This window comes from Tympanuchus pallidicinctus, unplaced genomic scaffold, assembly GCF_026119805.1.
Source record: "Tympanuchus pallidicinctus isolate F22 unplaced genomic scaffold, pur_lepc_1.0 scaffold19, whole genome shotgun sequence".
NCBI lineage: Eukaryota > Metazoa > Chordata > Aves > Galliformes > Phasianidae > Tympanuchus > Tympanuchus pallidicinctus.
This window is the reverse complement of record NW_026294710.1, coordinates 8929368-8953927: the sequence shown is the minus strand read 5'-3', so window position 1 is coordinate 8953927 and position 24560 is coordinate 8929368. Positions and strand designations below refer to the sequence as shown.

General features: G+C 35.7%; 1 long non-coding RNA gene across 1 annotated transcript; it reads left to right on the top strand.

Annotated features, from left to right (window-relative positions):
- Positions 1-10038: 10038 nt before the first annotated feature.
- Positions 10039-23905, top strand: LOC128079652 (uncharacterized). Its single transcript, XR_008206270.1, has 4 exons — positions 10039-10212; positions 10635-10697; positions 13021-13091; positions 23482-23905. It is a non-coding gene; the product is annotated as an uncharacterized LOC128079652 (long non-coding RNA).
- Positions 23906-24560: the final 655 nt, after the last annotated feature.

The window sequence follows — 24560 nt, the reverse complement described above, 5'->3', positions numbered from 1 at the left end:
AAAGGTGGTTTCTAGTCTTGAGATTAAATGGAACCATATCACCTACCCTCTGTGATAAAATATACTGTCAGCATTGTTATTGAACCTTGCTCAGTCTTAGACACTGTCAGTAAAAAGACATTAAAAGTTACATATACTATAACATTTACTGCTACAATAAAAGTCAGTAGTCGATTCCTGGAAAGTTCTAGTCTTTTAAAGGATAATACTACAAGGGCTGCTCTGAAAGTAATGCCTCTTATTTTATTATGTTGGTCCACAATGTTAAAGGTTAGTTAAAATGTTAGTGGTACCGCAGTAGAGGCTGAACCTTCCTACCAATATTCCATTAAATATCATTGCCGTGTGACAGATGGCAATGCAGGGGCAGTCTGCCAAAATAACATCTGACATGGAAGTGCGTATGAAGCAAAGGTGTGGCACTGAATTCCTCCATGTGGAAAAAGTTGAACCCATTGTCATTCATTGATGCTTGCTGAAGACTTATGGAGCTCAAACAGTGGATGTGAGCACAGTGAGGCAGTGGGTGGTGCATTTCAGCAGTGGTGACAGTGGTAATGGGTCACCTCTGCTGGTGCAGACTTTAACTTGTGCAGCATGCAGGTTCTTATCCAGCAGTGATGAAAATGTGCAGCTAATGGTGGTGACTGTGTTGAAAAACAGTGTGTTGTAGCTAAGAATTTGCTTAGTCAAATACCGTTATTGTGCTAATTGTATCTGTTGCAGTTTCCATGGAAATAAATTGTAGGCATTAATTTTGGAAATCCAGTGGATCACATATTAAAAGTGGTTCATGCTTCATCAAACAGAAGCCTCAAGTATAGGACAATCATGTGATATGACAGTACCCAGTATTAGAATAATCTGAACAGAGTAGATTTTATCCTCTGTGTCAACTCCTTGAAATAGGAAGAGAGAGCAACTGTAAATAAAAAAGGAATATTTTGTCTGGGTGTTCATAAGAGAAATATCATACAATGAAAATAAATTAAAAGTAAAAAGAGATATTGATTTAAATATTGATAAAATACATATATGAATATATTATCATAAAGCCTAGTCAGGGATAATTTCAAGAATTGTTTAACTTTTTAAAAATTAATGATGTTTTTTTTTGCCAAGATCAATAAGTCCTTGTGTAAGAATGACTCTTATTTAAAGAGGAAAAAGATCAACATGGCATCTAACTTTTATAAGTTCTTACAGTCCTTTACTTCTCTTAAAATATGTTTAACTTCTGAGTGACACTGTCTTTCTTTTTGTGCCTCATTTGATACCAATTTTAATTTGTGTCATAACTAAATGCACACTAAATGTGAATAATCTGGATAAATTTACTCTTGCGTAACTTAGAAGTGATTCAGTTCAAATTCCTTCAAGAATTTGCCTGAAGACAGGGGAGATAGAATTATAGAATCACAGAATCATAGAATGGATTGGTTTGGAAGGGATCTTAAAGATCATCTAGTTTCAACCCCCCTGCCAAGGGCAGAGCTGCCAATCACCATATTAGGTTGTCCAAGGCCTATGTAGCCTGACCTTAAATGTCTTCAGGGATGGGGCATCCACAACTTGTGGCCTATGCGTGTGCCTCATCACACTCTGAGTAAAAAAATTTCTTCCTAATAGCTAATCTAAATCTCCTTTTTTTTAGTTTAAAACCATTCAACCTTGTCCTGTCACAATCAGACCATGTAAAAAGTCATTGTCTCTCCTGTTTATAAGCTCCCTTCAAGTACTAGAAAGGCACACTGAGGTCTCCCCAGAGCTAAACAAGCCCATCTCCTTCAACCTTTCTTCATAAAGAGAGGTGATCTGGCCCTCTGATCCCTCTGAACCCTCCTCTGGGCTCCCTGCAACAGTTTAATGTCTTTCTTATGATGGGAGCCGTAGTCCAGATTAGGTCTCACAAGAACATAATAGAAGTGCAATTGTTGCAGAAGCCTTCTGATAATAATAAGAGATAGTTATCTATAGAAATAGTTTGAGGTGAACTGAGTGACCATCTAGGTCTGTTCATCAGATATTAGAGTTTCTTTGGAAGACAAGGGCATCTGTGTTAGGCTAAGCTGAAAGTTCAATGCTCTGTGATATGAAACTTGATCTTAGTTCATATAAGTCCATTGCATGAAGAGTAGGCTGGTCTGAACTGGAAATTGAAGTAAATATTTCATGTAGTATCAGCATATTAACAGGAAATAAACAACTTATTATTCTATTGCAGGATTTTAAATGGAAAAAAAAAAACCAGTAAATTATTTTGTATGGCTTGTGGAATATTCTTGCTTAGAACTAGAAGAACAGAGTCTCAGGATTTCTTTTACTGTGTTAGAAAGTCTGAAGGTTTAAAGGCTTCATGAGAAGCTCTGTAATCTTTTTTGCAGGAACTTGTTCGCCATGCAATGTCTTCCTCTATATCAAATGATTATTACATATTCTAAGGGATGCATGAGTGCTGAGTGAGAGCTTGATCCATATTCTCAGCTTGAAGATCTGGCACAGCCCTGCTATAGTGACATAGCTCCAAGGAGGACCTTGGAGAAACTGAACGTGAACATATGTCTGACTGAGAGTAGGGTGTTTAACCACACCCATCTTCCATATTTTAACTCATAAAACTGAAAACGCTCAACAACAGCAATAAAAAGAATGGACCATGATATTTTAAAAACCCAATAAAGATTTAGATTCCCTGGGGTTTATTTCCAGCTGACAGACCAACAAACTCCTACTAGTCTGTGAGCTAAAGCAATAAAAACAGCACTTGCACAACAGGCAGTTGTTAGGTAGCAGTGCTTGCTTCTTCCATTATGCTTAAAATTGTTCAGGGACAAACAAGCTCTTTGCACTGTAGTCAGCTGCATTTAGTAATAATTGCCCAATCTCAATATGTAAAGAGAGCTGTGGCCCACAGACAGCTACTCTTATGGCTCTTCACTGACCACTTGCTATAGGCTTTAGTGTTCTTCTGAGGCTCCATGACTCAAAATACCTCAACTAAATGTAAATATTTTCTAAAGCTTAAAGTCCGACCTGTGTTTTTTGTTACTTATGATAATTTCATCACTTCTCTGTGCCACACAGGATATATCTGCTCTAACTACACTCAATTCCAGTTCACTTTTTATTTTTTTTTTTTTTTTTTTGGAGAGAGAGAATGGAATTACTCTGTGTTTTACTTTCAGAAAGCTATGCTGAAAACTATGTAGTTTTCAGCATAGGTGGAGAGGGAAGGACAGCACTTAAGATTACCTAAATGAGGGCTGCATCAGATGCATGTTTATTGCCAGAGCATTAGATAAGGATTATTCAGTTTTAGCATGGCTGCTTGGAAAAAACATTGTCCCATCTGTGGCTTTTTGAGAAGATGTGGAGAACTCCAACAGAGCATATAAACATCCATGACATTCAGTGGGAGAAACATGCCTCTTGGTTAAATTTTCCTGATCTATGCTGAGCTTTGATTTCATCCTTGATCAGTTTGCGTAGAAGACTGAAAGTTTTAATTTCTCTAGTATCATTCTTTTGGGAAACCTCAGCTGAAATGACATTAGAATCTGAAAGATAGTTCTAAAAATCTGGAGTAACAGATTGCCCAACTCACTTGCAGCAGCGGAGCTCACAATAAAAAGGTTACTTCATGCAGTGCTTGCATTACTAGACAATTTGCCAGTGGCTTGCAGCCACAGAAATAATTTAACCCGAAAAATACATTCATTGGCATAAAGAAAGTTAGAAAAAATGTATTGTTTACTATGTGTCAGCACATAGTCCTACATTATACCTAATTTTAATATTCAATTTCTGGTGAATGGGGAAAGAAGTTGATTAGGCATGTTAGTGAGATGCGGTAGAAATACCGGTTCTTCCTGTGTTTCAACCAATAGCAGGTTTCATTAGGGAAAGGTGAATTAAGTCAATCAGCTGTTTACTTTCTGATTCCTTCAGGAGATAATAAAGAGCTGCTGTGTGTTAAGAAGCCAGAGACTTTGGTATTCAAACAATATCAGCGTAAAGAGCAATTGGCCAAGAACCAGACGTTATAGCTCGTTTCCTTATTTTTAAATTACCTCTTTTTCTATGACAACTGCATGGCTACACCCAGAAAAGCAGTGATTATATCCAGAACCCAGAGAGGTCCCTCATAACATGAAAATGTTGTGACATCATAGTCCTTGGTTAAGGAAATTATAATGATGGCAGAGATTAAAGCCACAGTATAAGACAGGCAAGGGAAGAGAAGATCCTCAGAGGAAAGTTTCTTGCTCAAAAAAAGCATTAAAACTTTGTTTTTTTGAGGGAGAATTGTTAAAAGGTAAGTCACCTTGCTTTTATAATGCTTCTTTACATAGGGATGTTTTTGCAAACATTTTTCAGTTGATGTAGATTTAAAACCACTCATGAGTAAGTTAGAAGAGAGGAAATAATGAGAAACAAATTCAGTGGAAAAACAAGTGTTGATGGTGTGAGTAGGCAATGAAATAAATTTATGAACTGATTTGATCATGGATATTAGCACCTCCTTTCCTTCCAGTGTGAGTCAGAGTGAGCATAAACATCACAGTTCTGTGGAAAAATGTACCCTTGTGGGGAAAGAAAAAAAAAAAAAATTAAACTAGTCAGATTTTTCTTTTTTTTTCAGAAGTTTTTTTTATTTTTTTAAATTGTTTTGATATTTTAAATAAAAAGTGGTTGAAATTATTTTCCCACTACCGTTCAGAATAAAGGAAGAACTATATACACTAAGGTCAGTGTGTGACATGTCAGTAAATTTCTAACAGAAATGTTAATCAGATATTTTAGATGTTATTTCTATTAAGATAATACTGTTAAAAACTATACTGGACCTGTACAAAATCAGTTCCTGATTCTGGTACTGACACTGGAAATGCTCTTCTTTATCAAACTTGAAGCAATCTAACATTTTCACAGTTTCAGTGGAATGGAAGACAAAATGAGAAAACAGCATTGTGATGTTGATATTTTTCATGTGGTTGTCTAAGAGAGACATTTCTCAAGCATGAATGTTATTGTAATGATGTATTAGATATTCGTTTTGCTTTTCATTTTTAAATAAATGCATTTGGTAAAACTCGAGTACCACTAAGCACTGATCCTTTCACTATCAGTTCCTCAGATAAATCTTTAGTTTTCTTTGTTCCAACCATATGTTCACTTGTTTGTGCAATATAACAATCTTATTTTTCTGTAATTTTATTGGAGTTGGCAGATAACTAAGAGAATTTGAATTTCAAAGTGGAGTCAAAATTTACTTTATGCCCATGACTAACATCAAAACTGAACTCTTTCTAATAGAAATATTGAGTAACCTCATGTTAATCTCTTTCTGATGCCAGCTATAGGTATCTGTAATAGCTGAGGTCAGATCACTATCCCTGACGTACATATTCTCCTCCCACAGAGTTTTCTTTGGTGAAGAACTGTTCTAGGAAGAACCCTGCTTATAGTTCAGGCCAGCCTGGTACAATGAGGTTAAAAACACTATACACACCCTGTGATTTAAAAGTCCTTGACTCATGGCTGCAGGAATTCAATGGGGCTTAATAATTAAATTGATGGATGTTTGTTTTCAAAATACTTATATATCCTAAGGTTTTTGTTATCAACCAATTTTCAAAACATAAAAAAATATATAGGTGTATGGGTAGCAGAACATACAACCAAAAATTTTTAGATATTATCTTAAGCTGTGTGAGGACTTCTCCCAAACCATGTTCTTAGAAAGAGAACAAGCAGACCCAGCTATGACTAGATTTTTCTGCATGAGAGCATAAAATATGATGATGTAAATATTATTTTTATTGTACAGATGTGCTGTAAGAGAGAAAAATGCATGCAACATTACATTTTCTCTAGTACAAAAATGAAAAAAAAGTTACTATAAAAAAGTCTAATCCTTAGCCTGTGTTGTATAAACCTAAAATAATGTTAATCAACCTTGATGCGTGACTAAGGCACATCTGTCTATATAATTTATGTCAGAACACAATCAGAAAATAAACTGTTATTTAAAAAAAAAAAAAAAAAAGAGAGATATTGTTCCCTGTAAGATGATATTCTGCTCTACGATGAAGCATAGCACTTTTTGTTTTCATATTTTCTTTTCCAATAAGCTTTCTAAGAGCTAGACATCTACCTGACCTGGTTTCTTAGTAGTCAGTACAGAAATCCTTATAAGTCTCTCTCTCGTGCAAAGGTTTGGAGTTGTTAGTGATGTCAGAGAAATGGTTTAATTTGCCTTATTTCTAGCAAGGGAATAGCAGTCTTCCTAAAAATAACATAAAATTTAGTTTATGAATTAAACGTTAAAGAAATTAAGTTTTTTAAGAAATTCTATACAACAGACTAATGCATGTAAATAGAGCTAGCTGCATTTGGAGTATTATTCTTTAATGCTTTTTCATCTTTAACAACACATTTCTAGTGGTCAGTAAGAACTGCAACTTCATGTGAATTTCATAAAGTTCCCAACTAAAATGTCAAGTTGGTCAAGACATATAGTGATGATATTATGGATAGTATCACTACTTGTAATTAAGCTAACAGCAAGTGCTGAAAAGTCACCAGATCACTTTCCCTAAAACAAGTATAGATTGTGTTCAAAGCTCGTAAGACTTCATATTTACGTCCAAATGATGTGTTTATGAGCACAGTAACACCTGAAGCTCTTGAAACATTTGCACAGAAGTCTGTGACAAGATCTCCGCTGATTTCAAGTTTATATGATGAAGGTAGTTATTACTTGAGGTATTGAAGTGGTCTGGATCTTTATTTTTGACTACATTTCAATAAGAGTTAATAATGTGACTGAAACATCTCTTATTGATCAGCAGTTAGCATTTCTGCAGTGCAAGGATGCATGGTAGCAGAATATTTCACTGAATTAAAAAAAGCCAACTACTTTAAGTCCTTCAATGAATATGGTCTTTTCATCACTGTTAGTCTTTGCTTACACATTTGTAATTAATGACTTTTGAAGGTATATCTCACCAAATCCAGTTATGCCACTAATGCTGGCTGGACCTGTCAAACTAGCTGCTGAGGATTATTGCATAAGAGACTCCTGTAAAATTTCTGAATCCCTGCCTTGGGGAGGAAGCAAACTGTGCTTATGTATTTGTCACATTTAATGACCTTTTCATAAGGAAATTGCATGTCCTGTGACAACTATCTGCAGGAAAACTGACTTAATAATAAAAAGGAAGGTCTTGCAACAGTGAGAACACAGTACTCTATTAGTAATTTTACAGTCATGCCAAAATTATGCAGTGACGTTTATGCAATGTCTAGATGAGACTGGAGGAAGTTTAACAAGAGTAGGAGGCAAAGGGGGATGGATTCATTCATTGCTTTTGCTACAAGTCAAATACCTCAGCATTACATTATGTTAAACTACAATTTTATCTGCTACTGCATCTCTGTAATTCATCCTGGAAGATTTATCACAGGGTAATCAGAAATGTCATAAGCAATTTGCATACAGAAGAAACGTAGCTACTCCACACAATTTTATTTTGAAGGCATAAACCAAAAGAGATCAAAACAGAATACTAATAATGGAATAAAACAAATTTTAAAAAACTTAAATAGGATTTATTGAAGATACCTGGTCAGAAACTACTATCTATTCTGTTAAAATCTGTATTATGCACTAGCAGAAGTTTTTTACTGTTTTTCTTCCTCCAAATTCCATTATTTGCGGGGGTATTCAGAGTGAAGTGAATACTTGGATAACAAGATGAATGCGTTATGTATGGCACAATTTCTCTTCCACATATCTGAAAACTTAATCTTGCCATCTTAAAACCTACTAAAATGGTTTAATAAATAAATAATAAATTAATAAATATCTATTTAGGAACAATATAGTCAAAAGAACAGCTCATAGACAATAGAAAGTATAAAGAGTTTAAAAATATGGATCAGATGAAGGATACCAGATATTGCAAAGTACTAAAATGATCAAGTATAATGCTGCTAATGCCAGAATGATTTAATATCAATATATTGGAAAACTCTGCTCAAGGATAAAAGAAATTTCAAAACCCCATTACAGTCAGTTTAGTTTCTGCTGATACAAGAATCTCAATTATTCTCCATTATCGTTGTAGTCCTGTTTCAGACAGTTTAGGGAGCAAAACTAATTATGTTCACCTTGGAGTGGGTTTGGGAAACTTTTAGTATTTCCCCACAACAACATGAAGAGGATAAAATAAAGGCCTCATTGGACTCAAACATGGCATCTTGCTCTCAGACCTTTGGTCCCCAAAGGTAGCCACTGCGTACCTGTCATTTGAATTCAGCCAGAATGTAAAAATCTGTTTGTTTGTTTGGGTTTTTTTTTATCCCTAGAAACCACCCATTAGGCTTTCCCCATCACTTTTCTAAAGCTGTTTTTAATTGTAAATAGTATGTTTGCCCTTATACATACCAGACAGTAAAGGTTTTCATTAATAAGGCCAGTTCTGAAAATTCCTGTGTTCATTTTCACCACTAATTTCAAAGAGAGTGAAATGTCTCTACTCTCTTTCTCTGCTGGTGGTGTTTCAAAAGTTCATGCACACACACACACAATAATCAGTTGAATATAGCTTCTGAGAATGTTAGTGTCAACTGGAGACAATTTAATCCTATTTATGAGAATTGCATGTACTTTATCCAAACACAAGCAGAAGCTTTGCCTGTCTGTGAGCCTAATTTTGAAAAGCTGCATTTTCACAAATGCTACTTTGGAAATGATTTAGGTAATAAAAAAGATATTTACAATAACTTATACCACTTATACCATAGCCACTAAAAGGATATTGTTCTCTCAGATTGTATTGCTCATAAAATTATTATGTCTAGGACAACGTTTATCTCTGCTGAACGAAAAAATGCATTTGACATAGCATTTAAATCCTGCTTCCACCTATCTCAAGGCTTTGTGACAAACAGCCCTAGCGATGGGGCAAGGCCAAACATTACCACTTGGGACTACTTATGGAAATATTGACATTTAATCTCAATGTCAAATATCTTCCTGAAAATTTATTCATTCATATATCTAGCTTCGTATATTTGATGAGATGCTATGATAGGACTCCAGTAAGACAGAGTTTTGGGATGAACCTGTCTAAACGATTTCTTAGAATGGTGATTAAAAAATAATAATTTCCAAAACCTCATGACTCAGACCAGAGCAAGCTCAGAGATCTTCAGTGAAGAAAATTAAATAAGATCATTTGAAATCTTCTCCCCACGCACTGTATCTTTCCCCAGTCAATATTGGGGTTCCTAGGTTACCTGGAACTACTGCCTTTTCTGCTGCTTTCTGTGTTTGCTCTCTGCTTTTGTCAAGAGTACCTGCCCAAGCCACAAACAGATAAGTCTTCCTTCTCTCACTTCTCCATATCAGCTCAGAAAGCCACTCCCAGCTGGTGGCATGGTGTCTTCCTCCAATTTATAGGAGGGAGAGGAGGTTCTTTTAAATATATGTATACCTGGTGTGAGATTAAGAAACAACGGTTCAAATGTTGGTCCAACCAGTTTATTATAAACCCTCATCAGGGAGACAGGGAAGAGAAGGATGGTGACTGTTATGAATTAGGGTGATGGGGAAGGGAAGGAGGGCAATAGGAAAGAAGCAAGAATTGGATAAAGTGGGGATAGTCACCACCAGGATCCAGCAGCGGTCCCGTTGCACGCTATTTCAAAGGTTCGGGCAAAAGCACGGGGAGAGCAGCAGCAGCGTGGCCGGCCTTGGGCAGCAAGCAGGTAGCAGGAAGAAGTTGCAGAGCCAGTCCAGGAGGAAGCAGCAGGACTCAGGTTTCAGGCCCAGGACTTTGTTTTATTCATAGAACATTTAACAAGGTGGTCAGTACCTTTCAATAGCAGTTTTTCAGGGAGCAAGAAGGTAGTTCTGGACTCAGCTGCCCATGTTCAGTTATCAGAGCCAGCTGGAAAGGGGTCAAATGGTACCTATAAAGATCTGAGAAACCTCAGCTGTAAAAAGAAAACATAAGGAGGTAGTTTGGCTTCTGTGATTGCTTCTGAGGTAACAGAAGTAGTCTACAAGAATGAGCAATGAGGAACCTATGAGTAGGAAAAGTTAGCATATATATGCATGTGGGTGAGTTTTTTAGTCAGTCAGGTGATCTTCAAGTTATTCTAAACCATAAAACCTTTGCTTGAGGAAAATGTTTGAAAAAGGTACACATATCTTCTTGCTTAAGGACACAGACCAACAAAAACATTTTAAATCAGTGGTCATTCTACATGTGACTGCAAAATTTTGGAATGGGCTTCATGTGCATAAGAAAAAAAACTCTTGCACCTGCAGTAGGAATTTCAGAAGAGATTAATAATTCTGGGTGCTTAAACTTCTGATGCCCCTCTTGAGAATCTCAAAGCCTTTTTTTTATTTATTTTCTCCTTCTTTTCCCAGTTTATTTGCTCTGATGCTAGAAAGTTAGTTTACATAAAACAAACAAACAAACAAAAAAACCCAATTTGACATGAATTCATTTCATTTATGTTTTTATAGCTTAGAAATCAGTTCTGGATCTTTTCCATGGCTGATCCTAAAAAGCTTAACCTCTTTAACACAATTTTAATTAGAAACTTTGTGACAGATGCTGAATGCTGTTCTGTCCAGATGACAAAACTGCAGAAATACAGCTGTTGCTGTATCTCGGGTAAGTGCTGATAGACGTTTAACAGAAATATAATGATAACAATATTTTAATATCACTTCTTTTTTTATGACTAAGAAGAAGATAGTTTCTTCAGCTGTTGTGTATTATCGCCTATGGTTAATGATATGAATAAACATTACAAGAAATAGAGAAACTTTAGATCTAGTGTTCTAAACTCAATTTTATTAATTTTATTTACTGTCCAGAGAGTACTGGCCTAGCAGGATATTCACAGGGCTTGTATAGTTATTTCGGACTCGTTGGAACCCTAAGCCTGTTTGATATACTTAGAACACTTTGTTATCTTTCCGAATAATTGTTTAGGATTAAGAAAACACCGAATCTGTAGAGGTATTTCTTATTAATTTTATCTCTGCTTTTATTATGGTTTATGTCAGCCTTTGCAGACATGATGATTAGATTCAGTAGGTTTGTACCTAGTTTGGGTCTCGCTTCCACTGAAATGATGAAAATGCTTTCCAACTACTTCCCTGTGTTTTGTTCAGATTTTCATGAGAATTAATTACTTTAATTGTGCATGGTGGCTTCTGTTTAACAGGTGATGTGGGTGGGTTCACGACACTGGTTTCTTCCACTGAATGGGGTTTTGTCTGGTATCTCTTTAAAACTAAGTACTAGACTATGTTTCAGCAAATGCTTTGTAGTATCTTTCTATAAGAAAAGAAGCTTTTAATCTCATTTACCTCTTTTTTATTTTGAAAAATGACTTAGCATAGTTTATCCTGCATCAATTACATTTACAAGGACTGAACACTTCAATAGAATTCTAAGTCATGATTCAAATATAGAAACTTGTTTCTTTACCTTAGCTGTACTCATACGTAGCAAGCACGATGTAGCATAATTTTAGGTGGGAATGTTACTAACTGATTTGCTAAGGAATGTTAGGCATTGTGCAAGAACGTATAGAAACATGAAATGTATCCTCTAAATCTGTAGGATCCCTTAAGATCTGACATAAGAAATGTAAGTGTTAACTGTCAAGTTTTAACTTGGGTTTCAGAGATTTTCTATTTAAGATGTTTGGTAAAATGAACCAACTGTAGACCAAAACGGGTTTTAGTTCCATTTGGACTTCATTTTTCAAGGATGAATTCCATACAGAGAGCAATAAAAAGTCTGTACACAGCTTTTTCTCTTTATCTCTCCAACCCCTTCACTCTTTAGCACACCTTGATGCAGAGTGCTCTCAAGGTCCCAGTGCAGGACAGTGCAGTCCAGGATGGCTGTACTTATGTGATATACATCAGACAGTGGTAAGTTGGTTATACTGCCAGCAGAAATTATGCACTGGTGCCTGGAAGGTCCATTTAGGTTCTCCTCAATAAACTGTATAAAGACTTAAATAGTTTTCTAGCTTTTCAGGAAAAGAAAATGGAGAGTTAAAAACAAAAAGAGTGTGGTAGATGGAGAAGGGTGAATTCACACAGTCTGAAGTTAGTGTAGGAAAGTGAATTATCTTAGTTTATCCAGTGAAGGGAGTGAGGTTCTTTTGGAGCTGAAGTTTAAAGTTAGGTGCTCTGAGCTACTTCACCATGAACTTAACTTTCTAATTAATGTTCCTTGGCTGCATTAGGCTTTGTGAATTCCCGCATCTGCATCTGAGTATACCTGTGAGGCCGAAGCAAGCATAGTTCTGTTTAGCTCTTAGGCATAGGCAACCTGACATCTGTGTTACAGCACTCTAGCTAATGTCAGATCAGGTTCCTTGTCATGTGCTTTTACTTCTGCTTTTTGCCGTACGGTTATACATGCAATATTCCACACCTGTGCTATGTGTTATTCATATTACACGTCCCCCATCCACGTAGCCATTTCTGCCCTCCTTTTCCTATGTAAGATTAACTGAGTGAGCCAAAGGAAAACCATGCTATAATGTTTCAAAAATTGAAACGAATTTGGTTCAGTGTCTTATGGCTAGGATTGCCTTTATAAAGAGTTGTAACTTCATTCCAATAAAATTGATGCATGTGGAGGGCCTTTTTCTTTTTTCTATTAATAAGCAACCTTAACAAACTGCATTTGCAAACTGAGATGACTTTGTTTCATTATAGCAAAAAAGACTGATATTTTATACAAGAGCAATACAACTGTGTTTCATCACAAGCCTCCTGCCATGCACTTTCCCAAATCATACTGAATTTAGAATGTTCGTTTTTATATAGTCAAGGCTTTGAATACCTTAAAGCTATGCTCTGGTACTTGATTATGTTCTCATTTATTTTTAAATTTGTAGGCAAATATTTATGTTTTTATCTGTAAATTAATTCTATTTTTCAAATTTGAAATTAATTTCCCTTAGGAGTATCAAAGGAGGCATCAACCAAAGTGGACAAATTTACTCTGACATTTAAACACTTCTTGTTGTGTGAGGTAAGATTAATATTATTATTTTTAATATGGATGGGTTTTGTTGGTTTTTTTGTTTGTTTTAAACATAATTAAATTTCATGCATTCTGTGTTGAAATTTGGTCACAGGTTTTTAATGTTAGTGTTGATTAACTTGCTATCAAAATGTAGCTGATTTGATGGACACCATATATAAAAGTGTAGGTGCAATCAGTCCTGTAGTCTACAGTTCTGATCCCGTTCATGACCTGATAATGTCATGCTTGCTTATCGGGGTCAGAACTAGCAGGTCAGGATTGTCTTTGCATATGTTGTTTTTCTTTGGAGAATTTCAATTGATGGAAAAGTCACTGTCCCTCTTTCCTGCAAGTTATTTCATTATTGTGATACTCCTGCCTCGTGGTCAGGATATGGCCAGGACATGTGACAGAGCAATAAGATAGCTCTGGATTATAACTGCTGTCACAGTGAAAAAGCTGTTTTTGTGCCTGGTAGTTTTTCTGTTCAGAGGAATCAAATATTTTGAAGAGTTTGCCCTATTGAGCTTAGCTCTTTAATGGATACTTGCATGTCTGAAATAGGTTCCGGTATAAAAACCTCAGATATTGCCCCAGTGATTAATGTGAGAAGCAAAAACTTTGATGATGGAAACTTCAAATGGGAAAGACTTTTAATACACTCACAAAACCTGCACATACCCAGAGATTCGTTACTGAGTACCTCTGGAATTTTTAATGTTCCCATTGTTAGAGGAATGATGGCCAATTATGTGGTAATTTCTACTTGTATGAATTTTGAAGTACTTGTAATCACTATTCCTAAAAGTTCTTCTCACAAAGGTAGGCTCTGAGTAATGGTTTTATTTAGATGCTCCAAAATATTTTCTAGAGCAGCCTCTTTTACCTAACTGCAGTGCACTCACTGTGCAAATGAAACCTAAAGGTAGATTATATGCATATTTATTTGGAGTTGCAGCCTTCCGTAAATGCTTGGATGAAAAAACTGAAGCACTTCAGCTCCTTTTTTGAGGATTTTTTCCCTTACTGAAGGTGCACCAGGATCTTCTCATATTTCTATCCTTTTCCCCTACCATTAGTCATGGTGTGGGGGTAAAAAAGGAGAGACTTCTCGCTCCTTCGCACAGCCAAGAAATAGTTATGGCAATTTAGCCCTTGCTGTTCAAGCTATGGTCTACTGCTGCTGAATCTAACTGAGGTTGGCATCATTTGAAGGAACTTGCTGAAGTGTGAAAGACACTGGCATGGCTATGATTAAAAAATATTGAAAAATTATAGACCACACGGCGAGAGGCCCTTATTGAGGTGAATGAGGTCAAGGCAGGTTAACACACAAAGAACACTTGTGTAGTTGATGCTTGTTTATTTTAGGGAAAGAAATATTAAGAGTTATTTCATTTAGTGTGTCATGCTTTTCACCTTAATGACCAGACAGTTGGCAGAAAAAATTTGGTGATCATAAAAGCTCATCTTGCTGTGCATATTATTAGAAGAGATTTTGCATTGGCAAGATTCTTTACCTATTTCTCTGTATCCTATGCCTTTGATGCAACTTATATTTTCTTCCTAGCTAGCTGAGAATACGAGCAATAAGAAAAATAGAAAATGTGTATGATGTAATCCAGTGGAAAATTCAGGAGACTGAATTGTAAATATAGAGACTCCAGCTTTCTTGAGCACCTGTTCCCATATTTTAATTGTACCTATTAGAAATGCAAAGTAAGGATTTTACTTAGGGTTCATTTAGAAGTAAAAACAGCAAGTGGCAAACTTCCATGCTAACAACATGCTTCAGGAAGGGATGGATGTCATTTCCAGCACCCTGAAACTATGCTTGACCTCAATGTATAAAGATAAATATTTTTTTTATATTCAGTAATATTTTAGTCTTGTTTTCATGGCTGCATCCCAGACTATGGATGAAGGCTAAGTATCTGTTTTCTTTTTTTGGCAAACAATGATCTCCTGATTTTATTTATTTATTTATTTTCCCAATCTAAATTGCCCTCCAGGGCACTAATAAAAGAAGTCATGGCTCACAAAGTAAATTTCCTGTGTACTAATTGAAACCGGTTTCAAATTTATTAGGGCTTCAATCATCTTCCCAAGAGCTGATGCTTGTGTTCACAGTAGCCATATGACAACTGATGTACTTATCTGAAAGCTGAAAGAAATATTAAAGATAATCTATTAATATACTTGAATATGGTTTAAAACAATGTATGAAACTGAACACTCATTAAAAATTTGCTTTTATTGTATCCCCCAAACTTTTCCTATATATGTCCCTCAACACTGTCCATAGTGCATGATCTACTAGAATTTGCAGGTAGACTTTGCTTCAAGACAGTAGAAGTCAGGGAAGTGAGGACGTGAGTTTGTCTATTTTTGTTGTTTGTCCTTGTCCTTTATAAGCTACAAGAGACAGAAACTTTGTTGAAATGTTCTAGCTTTCTCCTCTTTCCAACCACACCACAAAGAAATGTGTTATGCAAACCATCCCTCTAAGCCCACAGTCTGCCTTCTGCTCTGTGCTTCCTCTCCAAAGTATCATACTAGGAAGGAGGGCACTTGTCAGATTTCCTGGAACTGCATTTCATAGCAGAGTTCCTCTAACAAGAGAACCATAATTTCTTGTGAAGACTGAATTAATAATATGACAAAAGCATTTGGCCTCCATGTGGGTGAGGGCTGGCTGGGGAACTAGAACTCTGGTTTCAGAAAGATTTCAGGGGTTGGAAGTCTGTTTTATTTTCTACATCATGTTAAATTGTATTGAGTTAAAAATAGGATAGGGAAAGAAAAAAAGAAAAAGCTTCCTTATTATCATAGTAATACTGATGGGATGCCAGTGTGCTGGAGTAAATCAGCAGTTATGAAACCCACCTGTAATTTAAAATCAAAACAAAATGTTTTATTCTTGTGTCTTAGGTAAAATCAGTCTCTTCTTTGCTTTTGTTGCAACTGCAAGTTTTGTGAGAATACTCACATCTTGGGCTAGGGTCTGGCTGCTTGGCTGCTTGGTTGAGAGAAAGAATGAAGTTTCTATAAAGAATGACTCAGCATCTCAAGGGATATAGGACATTGCTTTTTTTTTTTTTTTTTTTTTTTGTTCTTGGTAATCCCTCAAGAGGGAGAAGGTGGGGAAAGTCAGTCCTGTCTGTGAAGCATCTTCAACTTCAAGGATGGTGCTCTCTGTGCTCTGTATCCTTGGAGAGGTTACAGCCTGTCTGGTGGTTGTTCAAAATTATACAAATTATTATCAGTTGACCATAAATGCATAAATTCTATGCTCTCATATTTTGTCTAAGCAAAAGTTCAGTCAAGTTTGTTGTACTGATTTGGAATACTCTGTGATGGTTTTATCTGCAAAAAGGTTCAAACAAGAGTGTTCTTGAAAATTAATAGTTTTCACAAGAACAAATATATATATTTGTGTGTGTTCTAATAAATCGTAATCTTTAGATAGAAAAAGAACATGGAGAAGTCCCAACGAGCAGTAATGTAGATAGCCTTTACTGTGCCCTGACAGCTGCATTGCAAAACAGCAGTCCTTGAGTAAGGGCATCTGGAAATATTGTTTGCATATGTTCTTGTACCTCGTGTCCCTTTCCCCTACTGTTTTATTCTTCTCTACATAAGAAACGTTCATACTTTGCAATTCTTATTTTATTTAGCTGTAGACTTAAACACATTTGTTTGGGCTGCTCTCTGCTCACAGAGATATGTTCTCAGCTAGTATACCTAGTGGGACTACAATAATATCTGCTAGCTGTTTTGTTCAGCCACAGTTCCTCTGTCATGATGCATGTTCGTAGCAAAGACAGCAGAGGACCAGATGAGCAACAGTTGCAATGCTATAAACTAATTCCCAGATGTAGAAAAAAAGACTTGCTGTAGTGGCTGTATTGTACATGTGGAAATTAAGTCTAAACATACTGCAGTCCTCTTACACTTGTGAGCCAATTAAAATGTCCGTCATGACAGCAGCATAGTAGATACTGTGTTTCTCATTCTGCTCTCTGTATTTTATTGTATTTTTTTGTATATTAATGATAATTCATTGAAAAAAAGTAAACAAAATGTACATATTTCTCCACTATTTAATTCAATATTAAACATACTCTCAGGCACTTTTAGGAGATGGATGTTGAATTCCAGTAATTCTATTTTTTTAAAACCTGTACTAAGCAGTACCTTTTCACTGCATGCTAATACTGTCCTAAATAGATAGCTGTAATAGATTATTTCTCATTTTAGAAATGTTAGAATATGAAGACCAGGTATTTTTCAGATAAATTTCTTTATCTTGTACATCTTGTACAGATGAAATATATAATCATAATGTAATTATAAAATCTATCAATATTCAGGTAATACTTATTGGGGAAAAGAATCTTCATACCTTTCTTGTAGTTTCTGACACAGATAAGCCTAACTTTGAAGTTCAGGCTGAACGTCAGGCAGGTATCATTTTGGTTCTAACAGAAAACTTATACAGAAATTAGAGCAGGTCTTATTTTTTTTCATTTTATTACACTTGACTGTAAGAAAATAAAAGCTTTAACAGTAGATGTAATCTATGGTAACATTATATCATCTATGATGATTGAAAAGAGTAAAGTACTTTTTTGTTTTAAAATTTTAATTTGAAAATCCAGATCCTTACAACTGAATCTTATAACAGAGGTTATTATACATACATTTGGGAAAGTAGCAGTTTTAACTCTTCCATTTAAAATGTTCTGTTCCTCATTATCTATTCTCCTACAGAGTGTGTGGGCAGGCAGGGAAAACCTGTTCTGGAGAGCACTGAAGTTTTGAGAAAAGTGTCACAGAATCATTTTCCTGCATGATATAGTGTCTGGATAAGCAGGCATGTTGTATTCAGTGATGGGTTACTTGAAATGAAGTTTCCTTTTGTCAATGGAGTTTAGTGGTTTTTTTTTGTTTTTTTGTTTTTTTGTTTTTTAATGAAGTTTCTGTTTACTTGGTATTGAGGGGAGAAACATTCTTTCACCAAACTGATCATACCAGCTCCCCAAACTAGAGGTTGTACAAAAATACTGGCAACTGAATGCTTTTCTTACATTGAAGAGTCAGTAACATCTGTTTCTGAAGTTTCTTCTATTTGTGTAGAAAATTTTGATGCATTATATTTGGGTTATAAAATACTGTCAAATATCTGCTGGTGTTTGCACATTGTGCAAGTACATTCTTATCTATGCTGAGTCTTTTATAAGCTGATATAAACGGGAAAAAAATTGAAAAGATGAGAAAAGGAGAAAAATACTGTATTTGAGAAATGTAGAGGATGACTTATTCTGGTTAGTGAGCAGCACTAATTTTCCCTTTCCCATCAATATATTATATTCACTTTGCTGATTTTCAAATGGGTATTTGCAAAAGTAACCACATCCCTCCTTTATGTGCTGTCTCATCAAGAGTGTAATTGTGCAACAGCTTTAGAATGAGGATGATCCTGGGGGGACTGAACCAGAGATCCTTCATTTCTTCTTTTTTCTCTTCATTGCTTTTCTCCTTGTGTAGCTGAGTTTTGGGAGTTTTCCTGTTTTCTGTATCTCTGTTTGTTTAGGTCACGTCTGGACTGCAGCTTTAAGCCTATGAAGTTTTGTTTTTTGTTTGTTTTTTGTTTGTTGTTTTGGTTTTTTGTTTGTTTTTGTTTTGTTTTTTGTGTGTTTTGCTTGTTTTTTGTTTGTTTTTTGTTTGTTTGTTTTGTTTGTTTTGTTTTTGTTTTTTTGTTTTGGATAGGATTTGAAAAATGGAAGAAGAGAAATTATAACAAGAAATGCTTTTAAAAGTTTGGTTCACTTTATTGTTGTACATCACCATAGTCGTTTGTGCTTGGTGGTAAGCAGCCCTGATGATATCCTCCTACTTTCTGATCATTCATCTACCACATTTGGTCACTCTGTTGGAGGTCCTATCTGAAAGCTAAATTTACAAGAAAACTTTCAGATTCCCATTTCTGAAGCTCCTTGAAATGAGATGGGAAAATTACAGCAACATGGAGTAATCTTAATAGCAAATGAGTTTGGTTTCATGGGTTTGGTCTCTAGTAAGTCTTATAATTGTTAAATTCAACTAGCTTCTTTTATTTTATGACATCCATTAAAGGAAAAACCTCTATTAGATAAATGAAGAATAGAGTGCATCCCCAGATATCATACTAAAATAACTTGACGCTGCTTCAAAAGACTTCAGTACTTGGAAGCAACACTTGCAAATATTAAAAATTGCTCTGAGGTCACTAGTGCATTTTTCCCCCAGCACTTCTTTTTGCTGCAGTAGGGGGCCAACAATTTTGGAATCTGAGTTACATTCTAATACTGATTAGGGAACTCTTAAGAAAATAAGCTTTACCTTATCCTATTACTTTAGAACTTTCATAAAACATTTCCCCCAAGGAAAAAAAAAAAAGTATACATTAAAAAAAGAAAAATCATTTAACATAAATTTCAGGATAGCATAGCATATTTTAATCACAGATAAGGCATAAGTAAAAGTGGATAAAATATCTGAAGGAAGAAATATATGCTTCGATTTATAACTTAAAATTAAAGTTGCTGAGAAGGACTGCTAGATTTATCTCTCTATTGTTTCCTTTTGAATCTGCATTCCTGTGCTAGGAATTAGGCCTAAGAGAGAGGAAGGCTATACTTTTAGCCTAGCCGGGGGCCAAGTACCAATCAGTCCATCTGAACATTCCTCTTCTGTTAAAGGCAAACCTTACTCTAATAGAAAATCTCAGCTATGTCCCAGGACAATGCTACTTCAAAGGTCAGCATGTCATTCATGTTTAAATTTCAGGGACATAGTAAAACTGACATTTGAAACCACAAGACACAATGTTTCTTTGGGATTATTTTTACATGTAACCAAGACTGGCTGCAAGGGGTTGTGCAGTCAAAAATGACATGGGGACAAGACACAGAGAGAGGTTACAAAGGAAAGGAAAAGTAAGGCAATTTATGCAAAGAAAAAATGTTTCTAAAATGCACAGAGAAAATTAATATGCTATTCCGTTCTCAATATATGGTAGCTTGATTCAAGAGGGAAATATAGATTTTGAGGAATGTCAGCATGAAGATAAACATCACACCAGTAGGTCAAGAGGTTGGGGAAGAGGATATGTTCACCACATTTTCTGGCTTTCTGCCCTATCTATGAAGCTGAACACAGTTGTACAACAAGTTATATGTGGTTATGATAATCACATTTAGAGACATATTGGCTATTTTGTTATAGAAAAAAAAGAAAAAAAAAAAAAAAAAAAGTACAGCTGTATCTCTCCAAGAGGAAATGCAGATTTGCTTCTAAGCAAGCTGACACAGCATAATGGCAATCTGGGCTGTCCCTTACTCAGCTGCACAGAGATCTTTCTTTCGTTGCATTCTATTTGTGTTAATGCGGGATGAACCTCCTAGTTGCCTAATTTATATTGACTGCTTTGAAGAAAAGCACGGATAGTGTGATTTTTTATCTTTTTATTTTTAATGATTCTTTTACCAATACAGTGTTGTAGGGTTTTTTTGTTTGGTTGGTTGGTTTTGTTCCTTTAGTAACACTTCTTAATTTTACTTGCTTCCTAATGCAATTAAAAAATAGAAGTTTCCATGATTCTCAGATAAGAGTTAATTTTTTCTGCACATTTCTATATACTCTGTCACACCATATACAATATATATAAATACATCTGTTTTCTCAATGCTACCAAATTTAAAGAGGGTTCAAACTGAAATACTGATCCATCTTAGCCAAGATCCCCATACTTTGATGTAAATCTATGTAGGTTGTTCTAAAATAGGATTTATCTTTATCTATTGCTTTGAGTCCCTTTTTCTACTCCTTAGTCTGAAACACTCTTGCATAAGGTATTAAGTATAATTTTCTGTGGACTTAAGAATTATTTCTACCTCTCATAATGAAAGTTATCGAGAATGGATTTATTAGGAAACTTATGATTGCTTCTGCTATCTATTTTTTAAAATTGTAAAGATATAAAATCTTCCCTTTCTACCACCTCTTCTTTCCATTCTCTTGCTAAGATTTATCTTTCTTTTTTTTCAGTTGACAATCAAAACTTCCTACAATTATGTGCAGTGACCATAAATCTTTTATTGGAAATGCCTGTATCATGTTCCAGCAGATATGCTGAGTAATAGTTTAGGAAATTTGGACCAAAAATGAGCATACATTATCAGCTACATTGTCAGTGATTCACAGAGTCATTGATTTATCCCATTACCATTCTTGTCCTCTAAATAGGAGTGGGTATTAAGCAGTCTTAGCTTTTTCATAAAATTTATCTTCCTAGTTGGAACAACATGAAGGGAAGCTGAAAGTGGTCTGGAGGGGGAAGGAAAAAAAAAAAAAAAAAAAAAGAGGAAAAAGAGATGAAGATTGATTCCTCCTCCCTTTAGTGAGTGTTCTCAATTAGGTAAACTGATTAGCAGTGAGGTCATCAGTCACAACTGGAAGGTAATTTGAAAATGAATTAGCTTAGAAGTAACAATTTCTGCTCCATGGACTCCAGTAGCAAACAATTCAATTTTGTAACAGAGCTCATAAAGTGACTGAGATCGATGCTGACCTCACGTGCCATTAGGCAGTGGGCATGCTCCTGTGGCAGCTGTGGCTGCAAGTTTCCCTGCTGGGTTTCCTCTGCTCCATGCTCACTTTTAGCAGGTGTTGCTAGTTGATTATTTTGCCTCTAGGAATAAACAATTCAAGGGAATTTGAATGGGTGAAACTGTTTTCACTTCTCTTGAGAATGAGTTTCTCAAGATAAAACCAGTGGCAGGAAGAGTGAAGGGTTACTTAAAAAGCCTTTGTAGCAGCAGAAAAATGACAAATCTGCTCTGTGAATACAGAAGTCTTTAGCCGCATAGCATAGATTAACACAGGAGCTCATGCCATTCACTGATTCTGGTCAAGTTTTTGGGCCCTGTGCACATAGTAGGAGGAAAACCTTTTTTCCTACGCTGTCTCCAGGTTTCATTTTTTTTCCCACAGAAACCTTGACATCACTCCAGCACCTCTTCTGATCCACTTTTTTTCTTGAAATTTAGGATTACAGCCCATCTAGACATGTTGGGTCCCCATTTGCTTTCAAACCCTATAGGTTAAGAACCAGTTGGGCCCCAAGGCTAGTCTGCTGCAGGTCCTTTCAGCAGGCACAGTGATGGGGATGGGTGACAGAGTCTGAAATCTGCAACATCAGGTTGTTGGCCAAGCAGCTAATGGGTGGCTGCCACCTGATTCAAGATGCTCAGACATTTACCACCAATTCAGGTTGGATGTTAGGAAAAATTTCTTCTCAGAAAGAGTGGTGATGTACTGGGAGTCACTGTCCCTGGAGGTGTTCAAGAAATATGTAGATTTGGCACTGATGAATATAGTTAGTGAGCATGCTGGTGATGAGTTAACGATTGGACTAGATGGTCTTAATGATCTTTTTCAACCTTCGAGATTCTATGATTCTATAATTGCTTTCAATAAATACAGTGTTAGTTGGCATAGAAGCTTAGATGTGAGACTGAATGTATTTCTTGCCACCAGTGAAGAGAAACAACAACTTGTGGTCTAGATCAACTCAGGTGCATGGTTCAGATAAGTGTTGTTTTGGCACGATAAGGCTGGAGTAATATGGTTTTCTTGCAGCAAGAGTTAAGACTTGATATCATTTTCTACTCTAGGTTTGAGCAAAAACTTTGGGCTAATATATTAGAATTTCATATGTTATTCATTTGGATAAGAAGGGTATTTGGATAAGCCTATAGTATTTCATTTAAATAAATTCTGATTTTTGCAAGTTTTGTTTTTATTTAGATACAGAAAATAAACTTTCGAAATGGATATTGATTGTAATATGAAAATATCAACAATTTGAAAGCATAACATGGAAGTCCAAAAAAGCTGGGTTTTTTTCTTTGTTTTTTCCTGACAAGGACTTGTAACAAGCAGATATTTCTAAAGATAAATCATGATAATCACCTATTTTTACCAATCTGCAATAACAATTTAAATTTAAAACCAAAATTTGACTGAAAATTGAAGAAGATAAGTAACTAGATTTCATGCTCTACGCATAGGGCATATGCAATTCATGGTTATATTTTGCTATGAAACAGTCCAAAAAAAAAAAAAAAAAAAACAATAGAACGTATTGAGACTATTGAGGAAAATTATTTTTAGATGAAGTGTTGGTTAAACTCTCCAAATTCACCCATTCTATAGCTCCCCCAGTGACATGGATGGTGTGATGATAAAGCAAATTCTTCTAAACCTAAAAATAAACCTTTGTACTATCTTTATTATTTCCTGATTCAGTTTTTCAGTGTGCCTGATTTTTATTTTTATTTTTTCATGCAAGGAATGAAAGAAACGTACTCCAAAGACTTCCTGGCAAATTAAGTGGAAGGAACTTCTTGTGCCTTTTTGATACAAAACGTATTAGCAGATGAGAAACATTGTGTTCTTTTGTGAAGCCACACATCCTTGAGTACTGTGCTGACATCTTGCAAAATGAAGCCATCAGCAATGTTTGAGTGTGAGCATCCATGTCCCAGCTGAGGCTTTATTATGCTCTACAGCCAGGCAGGCATTGTATCCATGGCCTTTCTCATGCTTCCCTCTAGGCAAGGAGACTTTGGCATATTTGATCTATAACTAACCACGACTCACAAAGCCTTGACAAAGACTGCTGTCATATGTACTGGAGACAGATCCTCAAATCAGAATGTAGAATTAAATCCATGTGCTCCCCAAGCCCTTTTATAAAGCAGAAGTGGAGTTACCCAGTTTGTGTAAGCTGACTTAACTCCATTGAGGTATATAAAACTACTCTGATTTATAGCACCTAAATGTGGTCTGTGGTGTTTCCATTTCACTTCTGGTCTTGTGGATGTATAGAAGATAGGAAAGAAAAGAAAAAAAACAAGCCTAGGATCTGACCAACTCCAAGTGTACTAAATATGGTACATGACATGAAGGAATTCAAACCAGTCTGAGTGTCTCCTTTCTCAAATGTTCTTGAAGAATTATGTCCATGTCATTCTGTAAATCAGATTGACACCTTTGCCATTTTAACTGCAAATGAGTATGTCAGGAGGATGGGTCATTTAATTAAGCTTCTCCTTGCTTGAGAAAAGAGATCAAGATTTATCATCTGAGATACTATAGAAGGAATGAGAACACATCACTTGTCATTCCTGGGTCTGCTTTGCAGTACACTCCCACTAGTGAACTTTCCTGAAGATGTAATTCTGCTTCCTGATCTATTCTGTAGTCTGAGACTTTACATTGCTCTGGGGCTTTTATGCTTTTCATTTGTTGTGCCTTGTCATGTCAAACAAGGAATCATAAAATCCTTAGAGTTGGAAGGAAATTTTAAAGGTCATTTGGTCCAACTCTCCTGCAACAGGACATCCACAACTAGATCGAGTTGCTCAG